The sequence below is a fragment of the Haemorhous mexicanus genome, chromosome 2, assembly GCF_027477595.1.
Source record: "Haemorhous mexicanus isolate bHaeMex1 chromosome 2, bHaeMex1.pri, whole genome shotgun sequence".
NCBI classification, from domain to species: Eukaryota; Metazoa; Chordata; class Aves; order Passeriformes; family Fringillidae; genus Haemorhous; species Haemorhous mexicanus.
In genome coordinates, this window is record NC_082342.1 from 35,740,886 (window position 1) to 35,766,391 (window position 25,506).

The 25,506-nt window shown below is 40.3% G+C and overlaps 1 protein-coding gene across 2 annotated transcripts in view; it reads right to left on the reverse strand.

Annotated features, from left to right (window-relative positions):
- Positions 1 to 25,506, reverse strand: part of TENM4 (teneurin transmembrane protein 4) — a 600,039-nt gene that overhangs the window by 400,955 nt on the left and 173,578 nt on the right. The gene's annotated exons all lie outside the window — the stretch shown is intronic.

The following is a 25,506-nucleotide window of genomic DNA, read 5'->3' on the forward strand; positions in this document are numbered from 1 at the left end:
ATTGCAGTTATTCTTTTCCTCTTCTGTGTTTTTGCAGTCTTCAGAAGGTAGCAATAATTTTTTAAAATTTATTTATATGATTATCCCAAATACCTAGTTTCTTAAGTCTTCTTCCTTTGTTAGAGAGAAATGGCTGAGATCTTCCAGAGATGCCTCTTGCTGTTTCCACTCATAGCAGTAAACTACATCCTATCTGAGCTGTGTGTAGCATCAAAGAGTCAATTTAATGATGAATGTGTCACAAACCTATCACACTACAAGTAGGAGGTTCAAAGAAAGTGTTTAGCAGCACTGGGGCTCCTCTTCTGCCTCTCATTAGCTTATTAGTTTCAAGTCCCTTTTCTTAGCTCCTTTCCTTGTCTCAGGGAGACCACGTCCATATAGACTGGGAAGGTAGAGAACACAGAAAGAGGGTGTGTGTAGTTTCACTGAAAGCCACGTTTGCCAGACACATCCGCTCTCCCAGGCTACCCACTTTGTTAGATACGCATCTATTTTACATTCACTCTGGTGAACAAGGTCTTGCAGAATTGGGAAAAAAAAAAAAAAATAGAAGGCTGAGTGATATGGTAGCATACTGTTAGAGAAGTGGGATTCCATGTCTTTCTTTGGCAACTTCTTTCTGCATATATGGTCCAAAACTGCACTGACCTTTGAGTCTTGCCAATTGCAAACTAATTTTGAATCCAAGCTGTCTAATGAAAAGGTGCAAAGGTCACCTTTAAATAGCTGCTCTGCTACATTGCCCTTTACTCCATGGTCCACATCCTTTGTCTTCTTCCAATTAATTCTGCTTCTTCAAGAACACTCCTTGCTGCTGATTGTGTCCTCGTGCAGATTATTTCTCCTCCACATGCATTTTTCAAAGCCGCATCTCATTTTGTTGTTTCCTGCCTAAGGTTTCAAGTCTCTCTATTTTTGCTGATTTATGCAGTGCCTCCCAATTTGGATCATTTGTGATTTTAATTAACATGCACTCTTTTCCTGTCTTCTGGCTAATGAATTAAGATATTTAAAGAAGACCGGACTCAGGACTGCTCCCTGATGGTCCCCCACTAGAAAACTCATGTGATTCAACACATTTTCATTTATTATCTCACTTCACTAATGGCCCTGTGGATGGTTTTTAATCAACATCACAGAGTCCTTATCTAAGCCAATCTGAATTAATTTTGTGAGTATCCTCTCTTGCTGATGCTCACTTCAAATCAAAGAAAACAAAACCAGAAGATGCCATCACTCACCAGAATGCTTTTCTGCAAGATCTGGAAATGAGGAGGCAGTGAGAACAAATTGTTCACTTTCCTCTCTCAGGACTCTGGTAAACTTAGGAACCCCTATCACTATAATACCTATACTACTCCTGATTTTCAATGTAACTATTTTAAAACTGTTTGTCAAGGCAGGGAAGTGTTATTATTCCCACTTTGGAGAATAAGCTCCAGCACAGAAAATATAAGGAAGTGGTCTGCTCTGCTCCTTTAGCAGTCATGGTTACAAACTGAGGGTGTAAGGTTGCTCTTGCATTTACACCTGTCTTCTGAAAGTTACAGTGACATGCCTACATGTGTACATGTGTATCTATGGGATGACCCATCAAATGCACCACCAAAGTGATTTCATCTCTTAAACAAAAAAACCCAATCAACCAACCAAACCCAATCCAACCAAAACAACACAAACATCTAAATGTCAGTACATCCGTATTTGTACCATGACCTGAATGCCACTTTGAAAGAACCGGCCCAAATGATGTAAAGGGATTTAGAAAAGGTGAGACTCAGGTATTCAGAACATATAACTGCCTAATTCTGACCACAGGACACAGATTAAGTCTTATAGCAGTATCTGTTGGATCTCGTCCTTAAAGTTATTTGGGCATCTCCTTCTCACTCAGCTGAGTTTTGAGATATTCCTGAAGTCTTGGACCAAAGTGTTTTCTTTGATGCTATACAGGATGCTTATACTGGATTTGAATCCAGATCCACAAAGTCTAAAATGTGGTCCCCACTGAAGAACTTATTTCCTTTCCATCAAGAGTACAATTATGTCATGTGATGGATATTTCAGCACCAGTCATGGCTCTAAATTCCCTAAAAAGTAGGGTCCCAGTGACTACATGCACAGCATCCTCCACAGTCACCTCCTGATAAACAGTTTTAATATGGTAATTACCTTCCTTTAGGATGAAAATTAAAAACACCTTTCCGCTACAGCAAAAAGGCATGTATAGCATTGATTTATTTATGTGGGTAATTTATTTTCTGAAATATTAATTAATTGATGTTTCTGAATTATTCTCAAAAACTTTAAGTTTATGTGGTTTTTAATAAAAGCCAGCAGGACTTTTTTAAAATATTGCTATTATCCCCTCTTCCCACCCACCCTCTTTATAAATCAAAACCCATGGGGAGAAAACAGAAAAACAGAACCCTTCCACCCCCGCTTAAAAAAAAAAAAAAAAAAAAAAAAAGAGGAAAGGAAAGGAAAGGAAGAAAAAGAATGAGAAAAGACAGGGACCAAATATTTCCAAAAGCATCAGGAATCATAAAGAAACCCATCACAACCTAAGAAATTATCTAAGGGAGCACAGAGGGAGGTAACAATATGAAGAATACAGTTTAGAAAATATTTGCAGGAGCAAAATTTATAAATACTCATTATATCTTTTAAACATGTGTCAAATTAATATGTGTTCTTGCTTCTTCCTTTGCCAATAATATATTTAGTGCAAGAAGATATGTAGGATAAAATATTGTCACCAATATTCTCTTTATATTAGGAAATAATTACAACATTTTTTCACTCCAAACTTTTAAACATGGCCCAGTTGGAAATGAATTGCCTTTGACTTGCTAAAAATAAGCATGAGAAACTTAATCTAAGTCCATCACTAGTGCAATTTATACTAAACACCACTTCTGTAAGGTGTAATTAACAGTGCATTGCTATAATTTATTATTGGTTTAAAAAGCCTGAAAATCAGATCCTTACAGCAAAATGGGAAAATGGGAAGCTATATGCCAAGCATATTATTCTGGCTTATATTAATTCAGTTATTTTACCTTTGGTGCACATCCATCTATCCATACAATGTGAATGCTCCATTGAGAATGATGCTGGGTACTGAACCTTTGGCTCAATATGAAATACAAACTCTGAAGCAGAGCTCCAATAATACTTCCATTTGCATTATTATGATTAACATTCTTCTGAATAGGAAGCATCCACTAATATTAATCGCAGAAATAGTGAGATTCCAATTGTCATAAATCACTGTGCAGTGTAAAGCAAGCTCTCAGAAAAGAGCACAGAAAAACTCTTTTTTGTTTTTTTTTTTTTTTTCCTGAGTTCACTTGAACCTCATTTTAACCAGGCTTTTTTATTTGTGTCCATTGACAAGACAGTAGTTATGCTTCTCTCTTGATTAACACATTCTTTTCAATAAGGTCCCAAACAGCTTTCACATGAAAGGTTGAATCCAACAGAGCATGTTTTTTCTCATTAAAGACTTAGCATTCACCCACAGGTAATTTATCACACAGATACTCCCTGTCTCACAGAAAGGAGAGTGGCCTTGAAGCCAGTGTTCTTGGTCTGATCAGAAGTTTTCTCCACAACAGTTGAAATGAATGCCTTTTCAAAGATGGTGACTGTTGAATTCATTTAGTAAGTGAAAATATGGGAGGGGAAAAGATACAGAGTTTCTCTATTAAAGCACAAGGAGACATTCTGCCTTAATTGAAACAATATCATCACTAAATCTGTATGATCTTATTGAAATTAATTGATATATTTATATATTTGTATCAAGTCAACATTTCCCCTTCACTGCCATTTCCTTTCTTCCACAGTTAGCAATACTGTCAATATTCATTGATTCATCAAAGAAAGCAACCCTGACATTTGGTGCATCAGCTTTCATTTGTAACAGGCATACGATACAATGATTTATTTTGATGTATTACATTGTCCCCTAAAGAGCATCCAAAAATAAAAATGCTTTCATTAGAAGTGTTGTGAAAACAAGGCATCTTCATCAGGGACCACAAACAAGGAAAGAAAAATTTCTTGCCACCTGTGCTCTTTAGTCCAGACTTTTGATGGTTGGATTGCTTTGGAGTTTGCTTGCTTGGGGGTTTTTCAGACATGCTATTTCCAAATGTATCATTTATTCAATAAGCAGCTGGAGGGTCTAAGCAGTGCTCAGAGCTGGAAAGAGCAGAGATTTTCCTAGCTGGTGTCCTGCTTTGATTAACTTGCAGTAGGTGAGGTGCCCTGAATTACTGTGGTATCAACTGAGTTCCTAATGACAGGGCCCACCTTGCAAGAAAACGCTTTTCCTGAGATGGCAATTAGTGCCAACCTCAAAGACACCAGAAATGGTCATAGATAGCCTGGCTGCTTGGCTGCCAGTGGGAGGGTGAGGAAAGGTCACGGACATATCATCACCTAGGACATCCATACTAATTGGCTTTTCTGGCCAAGAATACTTTAGTCCCTATCTTTGCTCCTGACTGGAGGACCCACAAAGCAATTATACATTTTCAGGTATGAAACATTGTCCAACTGCAAATAATTCCTTTAGCAGATATTTACTATTAAGCACACGTTTAATGGTAAATATCTGCTATATTTACCACAGTGTCACTGGGGACAGCAGAGCTTCAACATGTGCTTGAAGTAAAGTGTTCCCTCAGAGGGCTGTGGCTGAATGGGGACAGTCTAATGAGCTGGAGACACTTAGGACCAGGAGTAAATACATTTATGCCTGCATGTACCAGTCTCTGCTGCTTCTGATTGTGTCTGTGCTGCACATTTCTCTCCAGCTCCTTTTCCACTATCATCCTGTGCTGTAAGAGATGATGCTGACACGGCGACTAAGTGGAGCGAGGCAGGAAATGGAGACAGGACAAGCAGAAATGAGCTGAAAATCATCCTCCCAAATGAAGCCCTGCTCACAGGACAACATCTCATTATTTTGTTCCCCCATGGAGAACAGAAAGGCATGGCTGATGTGTTTTGGAGATCATAGGCATGTTCCAAAAGGCAGCAAATGAAAGCAGAAGAGAACCTATTTGGGTTATGCAGAGCCAACGGACGCCCTTCTGTAAGATGGCACTTTGCTCTGCAGTGACTGAAGCCCAACCACCATGATAACCTTTTCACTCTCAACAACTCCTTGTAAGGAGGTTTTAGCAAGGTGTGGATTGGTCTCTTCTCCCAGGTAACAAGCAACAGGACAAGAGGAAATTGTGCCAAATTGTGCCAGGGGAGGTTTAGAGTGAATATCGGGAAAAATCCCTTAATTGAAAGAGTTGTCAGGCACTAGAACAAGCTGCCGAGGGAAGTGTGCAATTTTGAACTTCATCAGCTAGAATGGTGCCCAGTGGAGTGGGTGTTTTTCACATCCCAGTCTGTTCCAGCTCTGTTGTAAGGGCCATTTCACTGTATTTTGTCTCATATGTTTTCCTTCTTTGTTTTTTTTTATGGTTTTGGGTTTTTTCCTTTAAGAAGGGTGAAGCTGTTTTTTTAAGTGGATTATAGAACAGGTTAAAAAAAGGTTGCACAATGGAGGCTTCTCAGAAATAAGATAACCTTCTCGGTGTGTAGTAATTTCAAGTGAAAAATTGGACTTCTAGGAAATGATAACACAAGTAAAGGATGTAGAATGCATCGCAGAATAATTACATTTTAATGTTCATCAATGAATTGCAGTGCTGTACTCTTTGCATACCAAGCACTTCTTTCTCACTTGAAGCAAGATGACCAGGTATGCTTTGTGTAAAAAATTAGCTTTCATGTTCTACTTTTAACTGTGCCATACCTAGGTCTCATTTGCTTGCATACACTTTGGTCATCAGATATGTATCCAGCTAACTTCAGACATCTGCATAATAGAAGTTAAAGATCTATTGGCCTAGACTAAGTTACATGTCTAGTTTTAGTTGAATGAGTTACCAGTCAGTGAGTCTCACCCCAAGATATGTTTTCTCAGTGCAAATGAATAACCGCTCCATCAGTCATTAATTTTAATGCCGCACTGACAAAGGCTGAGCAGCATTTCAGTAATGACACCGTTCAAAATATTGCAACAGACCACAATAACAAATTTGGTAAATAACTTATTTTATCAAGCCAGGAGAACTCAAGGACAAAATATCCTCTTCTTGCCCACTGGAGCAAAGAAACAGGGCATTTCCATCAGCCTGCAAAGTTGCAACCACGATCAAGCTTCTTTGATTGTGCAAGTTTCACTCATTGAACTTAGATTTCAGGTGGACAAAGAAATTGTATCAAAAGGCAACAACTTCTCTCTCACAGAAAAATCGGTCCTCTATTTGCAGAGTTTAAAATTAACACACCATACTATGAAGCACTGGAACATGCTGTCAAGAGAAGTTGTGGATTCCTCCTCCTTGGAAGTATTCCAAGCCAAACTGGATGGGGCTCTGAGCAATATGGTCTAGTGGAGGGTGTCCCTGCCATGGCAAAGAGATTGGAACTAGACAATCTTTATGGTTCCTTCCAACCCAAAACGTTATAGGATTCAATATCCATCTGATCAAATCTTGCAAACATTTTAGAAAGCCATCGTTCTTGCACATGCGAAACCTTTTTTTGGATCATACTCCAAAATTTGCTTTGACATGCTCATAATCCATATAGCAAAATTCAAAGCATTAAAATATGCCTTTTGTGCAAGAGCATAGCCAAAGTAAATATTTTCCTGGTCTACTGTGGGAAAAAAGTCTTCTTTGGCTTCTGGATCATTTTTTCAGCTACTCCTTTATCTGTGGGAATAAAAATATTTTTTCTGTTGAGTTCACTTAACAGAACTCAACAGAACTGGCCTATTTGAACTGCATATTTAAAATGTCATTGTAAAAGAAAGAGGTTTTGTATTGCCTAGAAAAGTATCACAGTATGTTCCCCAGTTCACAACAGATGTTTCTGTAATTGTTCCTTGATTCTGTAGTGGCTTCAGATTTTTCAGCAGAGCCTTGACCAGCAATAAAATGTAATTTGACCATCAATACACTTTTCGTTAAAGCTGTTAAATGGAAGGAATAGTCTTCCCCTTTATCCGCTGCTGATCTAATCCAAGACCCTTCCAAAGCTTTCAAAGGATGGGTAATTGCTGCCCCTATTTCTTTTGCCAGAGGGTAGGTAAGCTGACATTGAGAAGTTTAGAGGAGCACAGCTATTGAGCTCAAGGATGGAAAACTTGACCCTAATAAAGACTGGAAATTGTGGACTAAGCTATATGGACCCCACATTTCTTATAAACTATGAATACTGCTGCATCCCACCTAAAAGATCCAGTCTGGTCATTTTGTAAGTAATTTGTACATCTGAACTTTGACATCTTCTGGCTTGGAAATATTGAAGAAAAGTGAGAATTCCTTGCAAAATTTTTATGCCACTTGCTACTGATAGCACATTTGCCTCAAAAAATCCACTGAAAAATCTGTCTTGGCAAATTTCTTAAGGGTAGAATACAAAATACATGACACCAATGATTAACAAGATGTACAAAGTGAAAGCTCTCAATATAAACATTGCATCCAAAAAATGGTATCTGAAATGGACATTAAATAGTATTTGAACATGTATTTAAAAGCTGTTTTCTCAGAAATTAAAAAATTATATAGCTTCTAGAGTGGACCAACAGGTAATGGGTTAGATATTGCATTAATAAGAAAAATACAATGTGAACAGAGGGCAAGGACACTGCTCCTGAATCTGAGTGCTTCTGTGTTGGGAGCATGTGCTCCTCGTCCTTGACTCCTCCCTTCCTAGTGCAGTAACGCTGCTGGGGAGGGTGTTGAGAAAGGGAAACACTCCCAGTGGATCATGTAGGGACTTCTGATTCCTTCTCCTGTGCCTCTTCCTCCAGCTTAATGTGATCATGCCCCAAGACTTTACAGGCCTAACTAAAGGGGTATAGGCAGTGGTTTACTTGTGTCTGACCAAGTGTGCTTCTGACCCTGAGAGATGTCACCACCTGTATCAGGCATCTTCTGGGCTGGTGGGTCAGACACGTCACTTAAGAAAGACCTGCACCTTTCCAAATCAGTAAAGAAAGGCCAGGTTGGATGTCCTGGGACATCCCAAACGAATCAAACCTTTAATTCATCAGAGAATACATTCATAGCTGTATCCTACCTCTGCAGCCCGTAACACGTTATGTCTACCCTGTTGCTGCGTGCTTGGTAGGCTGTCCTGCTGGCCCTCATGCTGAGGCAAATGTAGGCATGCTGTGACACCCTCTCTGGAAACCATGGAAGAATTTACACTGTGTATTTAGGCAGCATATTGACATTTGAATGGCTTTAACAGGAGTCCCCACTGCAAGGGAGCAATCAAGGTTAGAGCTTTAGAAGGCTCATCACCTTAGAAAGGTTTTCATTTGTGATGACGGAGAAGTCTGTGGCCTCTGAATGCCCTCTGCTCCATACTTTGCCTATTCTAAAAACCCAGGGTGAATAATTTAGATATTTCTGGAAAATCCCAAGAATGGGGTGATATTAAAAAAGGTCAAAGCATACACTTTCATTTATGTGGCTGGACACACACACACACAAATACACGTATCTACATATATGTACATACACACATGCACATATATATGCACATAGTGAAATTTTCGGTTCTCCAAATAACTACTAATAGCACATGAGAGCTGAACAGCTGGAGCTAGATTGGTATATTGTACTGTACTGTAGTGACTCAGCACAGGAGCATTTAATTTCCTCCCAGAGCCAAGATGTCTCTCCTTCTCAACTGGAAAGACTGGGGTGGCTGAGCTGCCTTTGTTTCTTAGAGAGTATCTATGATGATACCTTGTAAGGAAGAAGTGGATAAAAATTGTAGCATTTTTCTTAATTTCCCTTAAAATAAATAAAAAATGGGCATCCAGAAGAACTCAAAGATCACAATATTCACACACAAATGCAAAAATCTCACTCAGTTCCTGTGCCATGAGAAAAGCCCTATCACTAACCCTCAATTCAGATCTTCTTTCTGTTTAGCCCCTTAATGAAAAAGGAGCACACATTTTTTCATGTGCTGGGACAGCAAGAAGGAACCTGTTTAATGAGATACCATACCAGCCCCTCCACCTGACTTGTATCTTTACAGCTGTGTTTGTACCAGGAAAAATTCACTGAATTCAGGAATAGTTCACTGAATTATTTTTTATAATCAGCCTTACTACCATCCCATCCCTGCCCAGCTAATAATTTGTAAAAAAATAATATTTCTGCTTCTACAGAAAAATTTCTAATTCTCTAATGGCAAAAGCCCCCCTATCCAAGCTACCTCTCAGGACAATATGTTGTACAAATGACATTAAGTTTTGACTTGAGCTACGCTTCCTCATTTAATTAGCAAGGAGAGTGTCAAGCTAATGTTATCATCTCAAGTAAATTGATGGGATCTTTTCCCGCACAATAGAAGTTGAATAAAAGCAGAGGATCCTCATGCATCTCTCTTGCTCAGCTCCCAGGACTATATCCCTCCTGCTGCTGTGTAGTGTAGATTGGTATTTTACCTCTTATCAATAGATCTCCATCATTCTGAATGAGAATGACGATCCTTCAGACCTGGTTTTGTAAAGCAAACCTATATCCATAAGAGCAATTAGTCCCCCGCTGTGAGTTTAGACACGCCAGCTCCACTGCAGCTGCTGTCTGTTGCCAGCACTAAATTTTCCTCAGTAGTGGATCAACGTGTTTAAACACTTTGATCTTTTTTATCTCAGCCACGAGATTTGAAAGCCTCCTGGTTAAACAAGTTTTCTTTCGGGTGAAACTCCATCTCATCCACCATTTCAGTGCTGACCCGAAACATTTGTGCTTTATTTACTGGAGAGGCATCGTCTTTTGAAATGGCTTCTCACATCCTCTCAGGAAGACTTTTTTTTCATTCCCCCCTAACACTGAGCTTAAGTAACGGTACTTCAAACAGCAAATAAGAGGCACAAAGGGGACTCAGTCTTCTACGCAGCAATTCAAAACCATCTTAATCTCCATCACGCACTTTCTGATTTTCTTTTTAATCTCCCACAGCACACTGTGCACCAAACAGAACTGAAAGCTTGCTAGTTAACTACCTTATTACTGTCATGCTACAAAAGCTTAACTCCTGTTTGGAATAGATGAGCACAAATGAACAAACGCAAGGGAACAGGCATCTTCCATGTGGGTACAGCAGAGTAGTTCATGGGAGATAAGAAATAGTGTTGGGTTGAGGTTTATTCTGTTTTCTCACTTCACAAGCAGCCACAAGCGAACTATTGGTGATGTGAAATTGCTGAGCAGGGAAAAGCATGGGGTGACTGTTAGGCTTATTCCTCCAACTGCTGCGGAATTCCTGATTTTCCTAGCCAAACTAACTCTTTCCCTCTTTGCACATCATAGGGTTGATACAGCTGTGAATACAGAATCCAAATCAAATCTCATTAATCAAATTACTTATCTGAGCTTTGGATTGTAGATTGATTTACCACCAAACTGAGTAAATTTATTCTCATACAAAATGTTACCTCCTGTGATAAAAACAAGAGTTACACTTGTAACTCTCTAACTTTGCCTCTTTCCAACAGCATGTAGAGCTTGTAAAGAGGCAAAGAACAAACCTTATTGAAGCCTTTCAGTACTTAAAAGTGGCTTATAAGAAAGATGGGGACAGACTTGCATAAGGCCTGCAGGGGTAATGGATCTAAATTAAAAATGGGTAGATTTAGAGTAGGTAGAAAGAAGTTTTTACAGTGAGGGTGGTGAGACACTGGCACAGGTTGCCCACACAGGTGGTGGATGCCTCATCCTTAGAAACATTCAAGGTCAGGACTGCAGGGCTCTGACCAACTTTGTATAGTGGAAGGTGTCTCTCCCCATGGCAGAGGGGTAAAATTAGATGACAATTAAAGGTCCCTTCCAACCCAAACCACTCTGTGATTCAGTGATTCCAGAAGGAGCCCAGAGAGTTTTACTGACATTAAAACTTTCTGAATATTAGGATAATATTAAAGGGCTGTGTTCTTACCAAAATACTTGCTCAGAAATGCAGACAAAGCATTTTCCTTCACCCCATTATCTGGTGCTGGCAGTGACACAGAAATAACAGAATAATTAGAATAAACAGCATAAATAGAGACTTTGCTTTTTTTTCATAAAGGCTCCCTAGGCATGATTTTAATACCACCGACAATCAGAGGAGTTGACAGAGAGACAGATAACTGAGTCAAAACTTAGGTGAATTTTGTTTCTGCTGCAGTTTGAGTGCTCCCACCCTGCACCAGCTGGTTTTATTACACAGGTGGATGGAATGTGTTCTGCTCCATTTCCAAGGGAGCCACACAAGCCTAGCATAAATCAGTCAGCGAGTACCTTGAACCACACATATTAGGAATGTAAGCAAGAGGAATTCCAAAATGAAGCATGTTTAGACAAAGAGGCAATTATGGCATGGAGAGGAAAGGAGTGTAAAAATTTCATCTGGAATCAGGGATGGAGCACAGTAGCTCAAGGAGGTGGAAAGTCTGATTCTTTATTTACATAGCCTCACAAATGGGGTGATTTTAATCCCCTGCATATGATATAGCAATATCTATTAGAAGTGAATATCACAGACTGATTCCCAAAGAGGATTTAGGAGACTGGTCTTACAATATCCACACAGTTCAATGAGCCAGATTCAGGTCTCATTTACAAAGAGTCTGCCCAGGTGTGCTTTTATGGACATTGGAGTTACACAGAATGGAGGCAAACGATACATAAATGTCGTGGGTTTGCACTGCAGACAAAGGAGGGGTGAACAGAGCGGCTCATGTCGCTGCATGCTGCAAGTTTGACCATAAAAATGCATTCCCAGTGGGTCAGCACCTGTTTAGATAAATGGTTTACTTGAAATACACAATGCAGGAGAGCTCACTCATTTATCCATATGGCACTAACACGAATTGCCAGCTGTGGCCAGTCGTCCAATATGTTCTCTCTCCATCTATGACATATGAAACCATATGGAATCATCTATCCATTAGGAAGAGATCATTTTCAGACAGGAAGGTTTTCTGACACAATTATTAGCTGTGGCGTTCTTGACCAGGAACAGGCCGAAATAGACAGGAAACAAAAAGAGGCTTATGCTGTCTTAAAGGTTCATGTGAAGAATTTTATGTTTTTAAATCACTTTTAAAGGTTCTCTTTTCTTTTTCTTTTTTTTTTTTTTTAAAGTGTGCCTTTTATCTCTCAGCTTAATGTCATTCTGCTGCATGAGATGCCTTTCTCTTCACCCATTTCATCAGCGAGTGATCATGGCACAGGATGCTACTGGCTTCCTTGGAGCTTGGATTTGATTGGGGCCAGCAGGCAGGTATGTGACTTGCTGGAAACAGCCTCTTTTAGGAGTAACTGCTGAACACCCTGTTCAGCAAATAAGTGGTCCCAGAACTGTGACTCAAATGTACTTTGTTCCCAAGTGTCCTTGTCTACACAAGGTAGACTTTGCTCTGAACTAATGCTAAACACTGTAAATCATCATAAAATCAAAGGAAAACAGTGTCAAAACAGAGTCACTGGCTGAATTCAATAATATCTTTATTGAGACAGAAAATCCTATTAAGGCAGTTCACCTGCTCAGAATCTGGAATAACTCAATTACTCTTGATTTGCACCAATGCAAATGAGATGGGAATCTGCCCCCAGAGCAGTTGCTAGCTATGCTCATTGACATGATCAGAAGTACAGTGTTCCCTATAATCAGCCTTGGTTTACCTCTAATGGATATAAGCAGAGACAAGAGCCTCAGGCATTTCAGGCTGTGGAGTGAATAGCTGATCCCTGTCTGCCTGTAGAGTATGCAGATTATGTATGGAGAATCAGAAAAGCTTATTTTGGAAATTAAGCAGCCCCCAAATGAATCTGAAATCCAGAAATATTTCTTAACAGCAGCACTTACAGATAGAGGACCTCTCCTCCCATATGCATTATATCTCACCTAATTCAGCAGAAACCTTCTGAGTTAAATCAGCATACAATGAAAATAAGCTCTGACCTGTGGTACAGCCCAGACTATCCACGGAAGAGAAAGACAGCATAATTACTACTAACTTTAAAACTAAATTGGAAGTAAGAAGTCCTTTGATCTAGCACCCTGGCACTTGAAACAAGGTTCGGGCTCTTACATCCAGTGTTTACAGATAGACCAGTCCACAGACAGTTCAAAACTCAGCTGTGCCAAGTACAGACTCAATAGATGATGCCAAACACAGGCAAAATTTTGTAAAAGGATTGGTTACTGTCTTCTGCTCAATACACCAGGGACCCATATCCAGTCTTTTTCTTCCCCTTCCTGTTTTATAGGAGTTGAGGACTAGATCTTTTGAAAGGATTTGGATCCAAGTAACAAGTTTTGTGTTTTCCAGCTAACACTGTCATATCATCTATTCTGAAAGAGAGAGATAGACAGCTGCTTGTCATACCACCACAGGCCACAGTTAGGGAACTAAATGGGAAGCTGGGATGTAGAGAAAATATATATATATATCTTTGTAATTTGTCTATCTGATGGTTATCAGAACACAGTAAGAAACACCAACCAAGAACCTTTGCAAGCAGTCTAGAAGTTACTCACACCATAAGAAGGCAATTTAATGTGCAGTAAGTGGAGATCTCAGGCTACTTTTTCCAGGCTAGATGTCCATACACAGAAGGTGACCACAACAAACACAGTAAGTGAGAATTCATATAAAACACTTCAGAGTATTTTAGGCACCTATTTACAAGCAACACAAAGCACATAAAATCAGGAACCTAAACATTCTGCTAGTTAATGCAGAAATTTCCAGATAAGGTAACACTTAAAATTAGTATTTAACTAGCAGATGGCACAGATAGCTCAGTAACTGTCCACTTTGCTGACAAAACAAGGAGGCAATGACTCAGTCTTGCCTAGAGACAGCACTAACAGGGAAGCAGGATACACCTATTTGTTTCCTGTCTATATGGAATGAGCTCCATGCATTACTATTTCCAGGGACATTAGCCCACAGTTTTCCAGTCCTTTTCTGACACTCCAGTTCAGATAATAAAGGATGCTGTTGACCACCTACTAGTCACAAGCAGTTATTCCAGCACTTCTCTCTTTTTCCATGACCAGGGTCACTTGTGATGAATTTGATGCTTATGAGATGTTTCTGAAAAACTGCTTTTCTTTACCAAACTACAACAATACTGAGCAGAACTGGCATGCTGGCATCTCAGGAGGTTTCTAGTATTCCAGTTTGAAGGTTGTGATCCCAGTTCTTTTTGCAATCACTTACTTATTTTTGTGACATCATGACAATTGTTCTCCCACTGATGATTTGCCTTTCTTTGGTCCTTTAACTGCTTATACTTGACATGTCTTCATCATGCATAGCTGACATATTTTAAAACGCCACATGCAAGCATCTCACCAGAGGAGCAGTTTAGCTCAATGCCATGTCATGCCATGCCTTAGTAGTTCAACCCCTTGTTTTCCCAGCTTTAAATCCATACCAGCAATTTTCTCACTCATATTTGTCACTCACTGCCAGCCATGAAGTCAAGACATCACTTCAGCTCTGACATGTATATCTCCACTTTAGGCTAAAATTTAAATCAAAATGCTTCTTAAATCTACAAGTGTATTGGTTAGGACTGTGGAGATCACAATCAATAAGGAAGTGATAAAACAAGGTAATTCATACGCTTTAATGCATTTTTATGCACAGACAGGGAGTTTAAAACATACAGATCCATAGAAATATTCCACATAGCCACCAAAAGTTTACAAACTGGCATTTGCTGCTTTTATAACTGTATTTGACTAAAACATCCTAAAAATTCAGCAATATTTAGAGGTTGCTGTTCCAACCTAGTATATTTGCCGGGAATTTATAGGATTATTTGCTTTGTTCAGTCTTTTTCTGATTCTACACCCACTACAAATGAGCCCTATGCCATTGGTGCCAACCTGAAAGAGTATTCTGAGAACATGGATAGTAACAGAATTTATCTCAAGCACAAAGCTTTGTGGATATATAAAGCATTAACAAAGCCTACATACTGCACAGACCATGCTACCTATCTCGAGTAATAATCTCTTGTACAAAAAAGTTGCCTTCCCACTTACAGGAGCAACAAGCTCCTGAGCTGCCCAACAGCTGACTTCAGAGCCATTGCACTAAAATCTGGAGAAAGACTCATCAGAAGTTGTCTGCTTTAATATATTTTACACTCAGCCTTTAAAAAAATCTTCCAGGTACATTTATTCTCACATTTTTTTGAACATCTCGTCAAAGCCAACTTCCCAAACATGGCAGAAACTATATCAAACTGTAACAGGACCTGAATTCCTTCTTATATCTGTTGTATTTAGTGATTGGGAAGAAGATGCCCAAGACTATCTACAAAGTGGATGTCCTAAGGTGACATTAGGATGCTTGTATCCCCATTCGTGTGTGCTGTTCATGCTGGATATTATGTTCTGTGCCTTCAAGACTGGCTCTGAAGAGTGAAAGTTTTGTTTTGGCTTTTTATCAGCCACTCCCCCACTGCCAGCAGGACATACAGACAATACAGTACATAGTGCTGCTTTTTTTTTTGCCTGGCTTTTCGCTTTGCTCTTGCTTCTGCTTGCTCTTGCTTTTTGCTTCTTCTTATTAGTTAGTTTAGCTAAACAGTCCAAATTTCTTCCTGGACTGCTTCCCCTTTCCTTTTTGGACCTACTCAAACCTGCTCTGAACTGGGACCTGGAAAACACCAAGAGTTTGCACCTTGTGGCTGCAGCAGCTGCCCCAGTGCCAGAGGGACTGATAACAGAGCGACCACCCCAGGAGAGACTTTCTGAATTTGACATCTTATTCAGAGCGGTGAACGAGTGGTGCCATCCAGTATTGTTAATTTTGTGTGCTGGGGGGTGCAATGCCTGTTAAATAAGCATGTTCTTTCCACTTCTCTCAGAGCAATTCTTCCCAAACCGGTTGGGGGGAGGGGCCATGTGGGTTTGCTTTCTGGAGGGGCCCCCCTTTTGGGGATTCTCTCCCAAATTTGCCCTAAACCAGGACAGTGGATCAAAACGGAAGTGCTCTTTCGGGCTGCAACACTAAAGATTCCAGCCAGCTACTCTTTGAGAAACCCCTGACACATTTACTCCCCAGAGCTGCAAACAACAAACCAGACCTTTAGACAGGTGGTATCTAGCTAGAATTAGCCCTGCTTTTCGTTAACTTCAGGAGAGATGCATTGAAACTGACATGGAATTAGTGTGAAGTGTAGTTTGTCTCTTATTGTAAAAGGCCAGTGCCATCCAGATTCAGGGATGATACCTGCATCTTGTCCATTGCCATCATTCAACAGAATTATGACTCATCTATGCCTCCTATTCCTTTCCCACTTGTCTACTGAGATGTGATGCTTTCTGGAGAGGGTCTGTCTTACACACGTTTAGCTGTGGACTGATGTTGCCTGAAACTACAGCAGCATCCAACTGCTGTGGCTGTGTTCAAATACAATTACTCAAAACAAACAGCAAAATGTCTACACCTACATAATATCTTTTCTGTGTGAGAAAGGGAATAAGCTGCAAAAGTCAAAGTCAGGTCTGCTGTGATGCAGTACTATGGTTTGTAACAGTACAGTTATTTTAGTAGAATATTTATATTCTCAGAAGACATAGTTATACTGCTAAAAAATTCCAGTCTGTGCTGGAGTAGAATCTCTCACAATGCTGCTTCAATCTCGGCTGGTACCTGTGGATTTTACTGAAATGAAAATAATGAATAATAAAAAGTAATAATTGAATGTGAACTGCATGCACTGGGCTGTCATGTGTGGGCAATACAAACGACTTGCAGAAATTCTTCCTGCTCCTCTGTATTCTGCTCTTGGTGACAAGCTCTTTGTCAACTTTTCCTTCACTGTTAGCAATGAAAATGTGCATGTGTGGCAGCCAGTAACTCAAGCTTCCCATGGGGACAGTTAATTCTCTGCTCCTTGGTCCTGTGCTTATTTCCCTCAGTCACTTTTCCCCTACGGATCCAGTAACAGCAGAAAACGTGCCGGAAAGAGAATGAGAGCAATAATTAACCACAAGGAATGAAGGAATGGGACTGCTTAGAAAGCGCAAGAAGCAATGGCATGTCAAACAGCAAAACATCACTGCTTAATGGTTTAAACAAGGAACATGAAAGCCTTGCTCTTTCCTTTCCATGACACAGGAGTCTCCCTATCCACAGAAATATCTCTCTGTTAAAGGATAACATTAAACAATCCAATCTTTAATAAGCCACTGGAAACCCAGAGGCACAAGACAGACCGCCTTTGTTTATCACAGACCTTATATGCTCAGAGGTCTTCAGATGAATGAGGTGCCAGACAGCAGTCTGGGGGGACTGGGGGTATTAACTCAACACCCTCCATCAGCTTCACAAAACCATCCCTCCATGCCCTCAGACCCCACCCTGCCTTTCCCACACTGGCTGAGGATAATGAGGAAATTATTCCAAAACTATAGAGTCTAAAATAAATTTGCTTCTATCTGAAAGTCAGATTTTATGCCATATATTTATACTTTACGCCACATTTACAGGATCCACACCCAGAGGAAAAAAAAACTTAGCATTTATGAGTTCAACAGCAAAACTCCAAAGGAGTTACTCACTTGCCTAAGTAGGGGCTTCTATTTCTGATTGAGATCTCCTGGGGTAACCCACAGCTTGTTGCCCATCTCATGTCCACACCTTTTAGAACAATTTTATGGCATCTCATATAGCAGTGAATTCCTGTGTCAGGTACCTGAGCTCTTCAGTATATTCCAGGCTACAGCTTTACCCTAAGGCTAGTTTGTGATGAGATAGCAGAGTTTGCAGAAAGTTCCCTTTTCTTGCTTGGATCACACTGGCAATTAGTCCTTGGAGAACAAAACACTGCAGAGGCAGGACGAAAGCTCTGTGCTATGCGAACAGCACAGAGCTCATTTCCTCTCTCGCTGGCACAGGGAGCAGATAGAGCCTTTAAACAGCAAGCGTCAGAAGAAAAACTCTTAGGTCTGGATGTCAGGTCTTAAATTTTTTTCTTATTTGTAGGCTGAAAATTCAAAACTGTAACCTGTTAAATAGGGATTTGCCTAATGCTTCATATAAAGCTCACTGACTTCTGCTCTAATGCCAGTTCTACACCTGCGTAACAATGTTGGCTTCCACATTTGCAGCACTGGGGCACCAGCTCTACCTAATTTAATTGCAAGCATTAGATCAAGCTGCAGAGACACACTTTCAAGAACTGAGGTGTTTGAAGATCCATCCAAATCCTTGATCAAGACAAAGCAACCCCAAGCTACCTGTTTCATGTTTCTCTTTCAACACCAAACTAACACGTATGGGAAAAAAAATTAGGTTTGTGCACTGTTCACAAAGGCTGGGCGGGCAAGTTTTGCCAAGAACTTTTTTCATATTCAGCTCCAACTGCAGCCACCTGGGAGCCACTTGACTCCCAGGCTTGGTGGAAGTCATGGCAACTTCCCAAGCACCTCATATGCTTATTCTAAGAAAACAGAGCCAGTTTTTATCTTTATCTTTAAAAGTGAAGCAACCCAGAGCTCTGTCCCATTAGCTACACAGGACAGATAAGTTCAAAAGCACTTTGGCAGGGAACGTGTATCTGACACCCTTCCTATACATGATGCCTCTCCAAATAGGTTCCTAAGCTAAACCACAGCCTATGATAGGACTTGGTTAAACAAAAGGGGATTTGTGAAGGTATGTGGCAAAAATTGGCTGGATGATAAGACATATTATACCTAGAAAATTCCTTTGAGCTTACAGTGCATCTAGCTGGATAATCCCATGTATGAAGGTGGGACCTAAAAGGGTGGTGAAGCCTTCTGTAAATAGGTAAGCAAATCCATGCACAAAGCATGAGCCCTCTCTGGAAGCTGTAATGGAGAATGAAATGCATGTGGGCTGGGTGCGAATTCCTCATTTGCACCAGGACAACAGTGTATAACAGCCTCCTTAGCTCTACCTCACTCCTCACACTTGCAGAATAAAGACTCACAAAACCTTTAAAGATGCCAGCATGATGTTTACATCTTGCTACAAGGAGCAGTGAGCAGCAGGATTTTGATCAAGAAAATCTTCTTTAGAGTAAAATAATCACATGAAGGGGGAGAGAGAAAACAGGCTGACTGTAGATGTGATAGAAAATAGATACTATGATTTTTCTTGAACTTACAGAGTTAATTTTTGAGAAATTGCAGAACTTCCAAGCCTTTAAGAAAACCCCTAGTAGAGGATGAGCGTAAACATGTGTAAACACGATCAGTTTGTCCAACTTTGAGTTTTCTCTTTCCTGCAGACCCCTTTGATGATTTTCCAGGAAAACAAAGCTGGGCACTTTTTAGAAGGGGGCACCATGGCCAGAGAAGGGTTACAACAACAGATGCCCCACATTTGAAGTGCTTCTCTAAGCCTCTGTATGCACACAAACAAGAGATGCTGCTGAGCCTCTCTTCACATTAAAAAAGATAAAATCAGGTCACTTAAGACAGAGAGAAGAAAGAATGAGACAAAAACAGAGCTCAGAAGTCACCACTAAGGGAACATCGTGTACATATAAGAGTAATGCAAAGGGAAAAGTAAAATTCCTGCAGACTCCAGTTCTTGCATGAATTCTCTCTGTTGCTATGAGAATGACTGGGTTTTTTTCCAGCCTTTCTTTCCCCACCTACAAAACGGGGACAGCACTTACATAACCACTTTGCAAAGTGCATAGGAGGATTAGCTGGCTGTCATCTGTCATATGAGCAGACCTATGAAAGTGCGAAGGAGTATTTTTAATAAATACCTCATTACCTTGTTATATTTTTGACTTCGATTGTTCCCAGGGAGGTCAATTGCATTCTTTTTTCTGCCATCCTCCCAAAAATGTGCAGACCCCTTAACCATCTCATCCCTGATGAGTCATCTTTACCTAAAGTGACTTGCGCACAACATGATGTGCTTCTCTTGGTCAGTCACGTATGCAAGTCACAGTGAGCCACACATTAAACAATAACAGATTGATTTGTTCTTTAATAATCTGACCTTGTTTGATCCGGACAGGCAATGCTGTTTTACATCCTGTCATGCTGCAAACATGACAGGCTATGGATCCTTGTTATGCTGCTGTGAATATTGAGTGATTCAAGTGAAGGATTCAGAATTCCACCACAGAAACAGAAATCAAAAAAACTGTAAATAATGTGGGGTATTTAAATAACTTGGAAGTGGCTGCAGCCTTGCTCTTCAGGCTTTAACCTGCACAAGTCCATGAGATTTTGTGCTCTTTGCAGCTAAGGACTGGGGCAAATTTCCATCATATGCAAAGCCTATTTCATTTGTTCTAATCAAGTTGACCTGGATTCACTTGGCTTCCTTCAAGCAAATTTCACTGTACTGCTCAAGAAAAAGAAAAAAACCAAGCCTTCACAATATCTGCCAGATGTAGTGACCCTCAGCTAAAAAAAAAGAAAAAAAAAATTCATCAGCATATTATTTTATTTCTTTAGCTGATTTGCTTTTGTCTCCTAAAAGCTGCTGGGACACAAAGCCAGCACTAACCTTCCTCCCATCGCAATGCTCAGTGATAACATTAGCTTGACCCACTTGAATGCTGCAATGAGTTATGGTAATAAATGACTGAAGGCAAATTGACTCTCCTGATTCTCCACAATGCAAGCCTCAATGCATATGAGAAGACTTGTTTGTTTTTTATCATTTTGAAGGCTTACCATTTACCAAGGAGGTCTTTCTAGGGAGAGGGAAGCTGCCATTTGACCCATGTAAAGATGATAAATAGTAATTTAGACTGGTTTTTTTGCACATTACACAGAAGAATTACTATAATAGGGCTGGAATAACAGTGGAGGCTACTTGACACTGTTATTCTATCTTTGGCAAACTTGCAGTGCAGAAGGGCAGGTCTGATGGATGTGACACTTGGGCTATGTCGCAGAACTGCAAAATGACAGTCTCAGAAGGCAGCCAGGAAAATGGAAAAGGATTCAGTCTAACCCTTCTCCTGCTTTTTTCATGGAATTTTCCTAATGGCGGCCTAACTGCTCTCACAAGAAATTACAGCACAACTTCCATTTCTATTTTATCTCCATAGCAGAACAAACTGCAGCCCCTGGCAGACTTTGCTCATACTAGAAGAGGGCAGTTCTCTGCTCTCTTTGCTTCCTTAGGTCGTTAAGTCACTACTCTAGATGACTGGATCCACTTCTATTGTTGAAGCGGCTTAAAGCCCTCTTCAAATTTCTGTTATTCCTGAGTGGAAACCTCACTCACCTTCCTTCATCAGGCTATGACAAATGATATTCCTTCCTCTCTTGTGTATGAGAGATACAGAAGCAGATGTAACTGTCTGCTTCCATACCCTTCTGAACCACTTAATTCCAAGCCCCCTGCCATGGGTAGACACCTTCCACTACACCAGGTTGCTCAGGGACCCATCTAACCTGCCAAGGGATGGGCAGCCACAACTTCTTTGGGCAACATGTGCCTTTTCACTCCAGTGAGTCCCACTCCAGCTCTCTTGTAGCCCTGTCAGGCACTAGAAAGTGCTCTAAGGTCTTCCTGGAGCATTCCAGTCTCCAAGCTGAACAACCCCAGCTCTTTCAGCCTGCCTGCAAAACAGAGATGCTTCAGTCCTCTGAGCATTTTCACAGCCTCCTCTGGACCTGGCCCAACAGGTCCATCTCTGTCTTATTCTAGGGACCCCAGAACACAATGCAGTACTCCAGGTGGGGAGCTTGGGCATTAACCAGAGCTAGTCTTGTCATCAAATCTGATTAGGCTTGGATGCAAATAGTTACAAATATGATGCGTTGAGGAAATGAAGATGCAGTCAGATAGATCCATCTGTTCCTCCTGAAGTCTAGAGACATATTTGTCTGACACAAGATGAAGAGAAAAATGGGACACAAGATGAAGAGAAAAATGGTACACAAGACAAGTGGCTTTGGACTCATTTTAAAGATGCTTCCTCATTCAGTCATAAAACATTCTGATCATTTGCTTCAGCGATGGTCAGAGCTGGATGTGTCTTCCAGAGCTAAGGAAGGGATGGTCTCCATCCATGGCTTACTTGCAACTGGAGGGTTCACTTCGTGCTGCCACTTCGTTAGGCAACATGGAGTGAATGGAAGACCATCACATTGATTAAATTAATTACCAATCCATTGCTAGTAAGCTTCATTGCTAATGATGACTTTTTTTTCCCCACATCAGAAGGCAGTTCTTGCCAACAGAGCATTATAATGAGAACAGGAGAGCTACATTTCCCAGATGAAGGTTTTGCATACTAAGCTGGCAGAAGAGGGAGATACCTTCATGGGTTGGGAACTCTATCAAGGAGGATGGGATCGTTCTATAAATTACATGCCGGACATGAGTTACACTAATCTCCATCACTAGAGACTCATTAATTAGACATTTAAGAGCAGGCACACAAATAAAACACCTTCAGATTGTAGACAGATTACATGCATGCATTCAGTTCTGTAATGGTTATACTTCCTTCACAATTCATGCTACATGGCCACTGTTAAGATTTTAAAATTTGGTACCCCAGGCTGACAAGTCCAGAAAGTACTTCCCAAATAATCTACTGCCCACACTCATCTAAGGTCAGCCTATAAATCATGCACCAGGCAATTGACTTGGATTGTCACTGTGTGTGCCTTTTTGTCTTTTCTTGCCATTCTTCCAAGATGATATGAAACAATAACTGCATTCCAGGGGAAAAAAAAAAAAAAGAAAGACAAGAATATTCTTAACTTGATGCTTAGTTGAGGAACAAGAGTAGGTCTTCCAATGGATTAAAAGAATACTATTAAGCAGTTTAATAACACAGTTTGTGAATGCAATGATATTAACAATTTACATCACTGCAGAACCTTTACTTTCAGAAAATCCTGAAGATCTTTGCAAATTAGAATTTGTGGGAAAGTGTCATACAGCAATATGAGTTACTTGAGCAACTCTGTGTGAACACTTAGCAGCAGGACAGTGAATACTATGAAAAAGGCCTGGTTAATGTTTTCTGTGAGTCAAAACCACCCACTGTCTCTAAATTAATTCATTGTTTTAATGTATATGTGACAGACGAAATATTCAGTTTGTCCAATGAAGCAATTTTCAGTACTTCAGCAGATCATTGAACTTTATAAGTTTTTGTAGATTTGCCACATCTTTGCAACTTGGTCCATTTTCTTCAAAAAATCAGTTTTGGTTGTGATCCTTAACTATATAATTGACAAATAAAAAAGCGGCAACCAAATCTGGTGGTATATGGTCACCAGGTCTATAAGTTGACTATTTATAAACAGAATTATTTCAAGCTTTTCTTGCAAAGAAAGTCTTAGATTATAAATTTTCTGTAGGTTATTTGTAATATTATTTTTCAACAACAGTTTAGAAACCCTACAAGAATTGAGGCATTTTGATTGACCTGAAGTACATGCATTTGTTTTGGTTTTTTCCCTTGAGCAGTTATTTGCATGTCTGCTTTAGCTCTGCTTGACATAATATTTCTGCTCTCTGTTTTTTGGAATCTTAGGTGAATCCCAATCTTATTTCACAGCTGCACTGCTTCATTCCTACTTGCTTCAGGCTGAGGGGAGCATGCCTGAGAACAGCCTGAGCTCTCCCTCAACATTTCTTGGTACGTACATGTGGAACATGAGATGTGGATTATTACCAAACAACACGACTTTAGCAATAGGAAAGAGCCAGGCATGGAGGAAATTGTGACTCAGAGAGCAACACTCTGTAGTACTTCTTGGCTTCTTCAGGGCTGCTGTAACTGACTCATGGTGTGCAGCCCTTGCTAAAGGCTGTGCACTAAACTGAGTGACACTTTCACACTTGGTGAATGTCAGTACCATTCCACTGAGCCAGAGAGTCTGTGGGGGATGATGACTTGCATCTGGCTTTCCCCCGATACTGATCATTGGTCAGGCTGCACCTTGAATCCTGTGTTGTTTTTGGCCCCTCACAGCAAGAAAGACATGGAGGTACTGAAGGGAGTCCAGAGAACGGCAATGGAGCTGTTGAAAAATTCTGGAGCACAAGTTTGATAAGAAGCAGCTGGAGGAGCTGGGGGTGTTTAGCCTGGAGAAAAGGAGGCTCAGGGTGGCCTCACTCAACTGTTGTAGTATTAGCTATAACTATCTGAAAGGAGGTTTTAGACAAGTGGAGGTTTGTCTCTTCTCCCAGACAAGCGACAGGATAAGAAGAAATAGCTTCCAGTTGCACCAGGGGAAGTTTAGATTGTTTATTAGGAAAATTATTTTGACCAGAAGTGCTGTAAAGCACCGGAACAGGCTACCCAAGGAAGTGGTGGAGTCACCATCCCTGGAGGTAATTTAAAGACACGTAAATGTGGCACCTGGGGACACGGTTTAATGGTGGACTTGGAAGTGCTATGTCAATGGATGGACTTGATGACCATATTCCAATCTAAACAATTCTGTGATTCTAAGATGGAGCATGCCCCAGACTCTCTCTATTTCAGGTGAATACAAGTTTTGTCCCAGGTATCACATGAACCCTCTTACACTACTGGGGTCAGGGGCTGATCTCCAGCTGACTCACAAATTGCTGACATTGTCTGGCTGTTGGTGTTACATGGTTTTGGTTTTGACCACTCCTGCTGGAACTGATCAAAACAAATCAGCTCTGGATAAGGTAGGAACTAGGATGTGAGCTTCTTTGTTTTGTCCTTTAGGCTATAGATACTTGTCCTTTAGGTGCTAATTAAGTCTCTAGAAGTCTTTTTTCTCTGTTTTTTGTTTTGGTTTTTGGGTTTTTGTTGGTTTTGGTTTTTTTTAAACAGCATAAACACAGCTGTAGGGATCCCAAACAAGCCGCCTCCATTCAACGGAAGTTTCCCTGAGCATGCAATTCTCATTTTCTTCCTTTTTTGTGGTCATATTTATTTATTTATTTATTATTTACCTTTTTTAAAATGTATATCCAATAGAAGCTGTGCCACTGACCTACTTTTTAAAATGCATTTGAGAAATCCCTAATCCTTTAGATATTTTAGTAACAGCATTTATATTAGAAAAGGTAGTCCAAGCAGGTACCAGAGCAGAGCAAGCATTTACTATAGTGTGTGTGTAAAACATAAAACTAAAACAAAAACCAAACAAAATCTTTATAAAAAATAGATTTTGTCAGACTTTTGAACAATGCAAACAGTGAACTGAATTGTGTCAAAACATAAACCAAGCAATTCTTTTTAGTGATGCAAATCTTCTGCAGCCAGTCTGAAGTCTCAGCCATGAAGGTTTTTCTGCAATATTAAAGACTAGACCTTCCTTTCACTGCAGAGTGATAAAGAGGCACTAAGCCCTGCTCAGTTGTTAGTCACAAGTCATTTTAATGTGGGTCTGCAACACTGTGAAAGGTGACCTGCAAAAGGCAAGCGACAA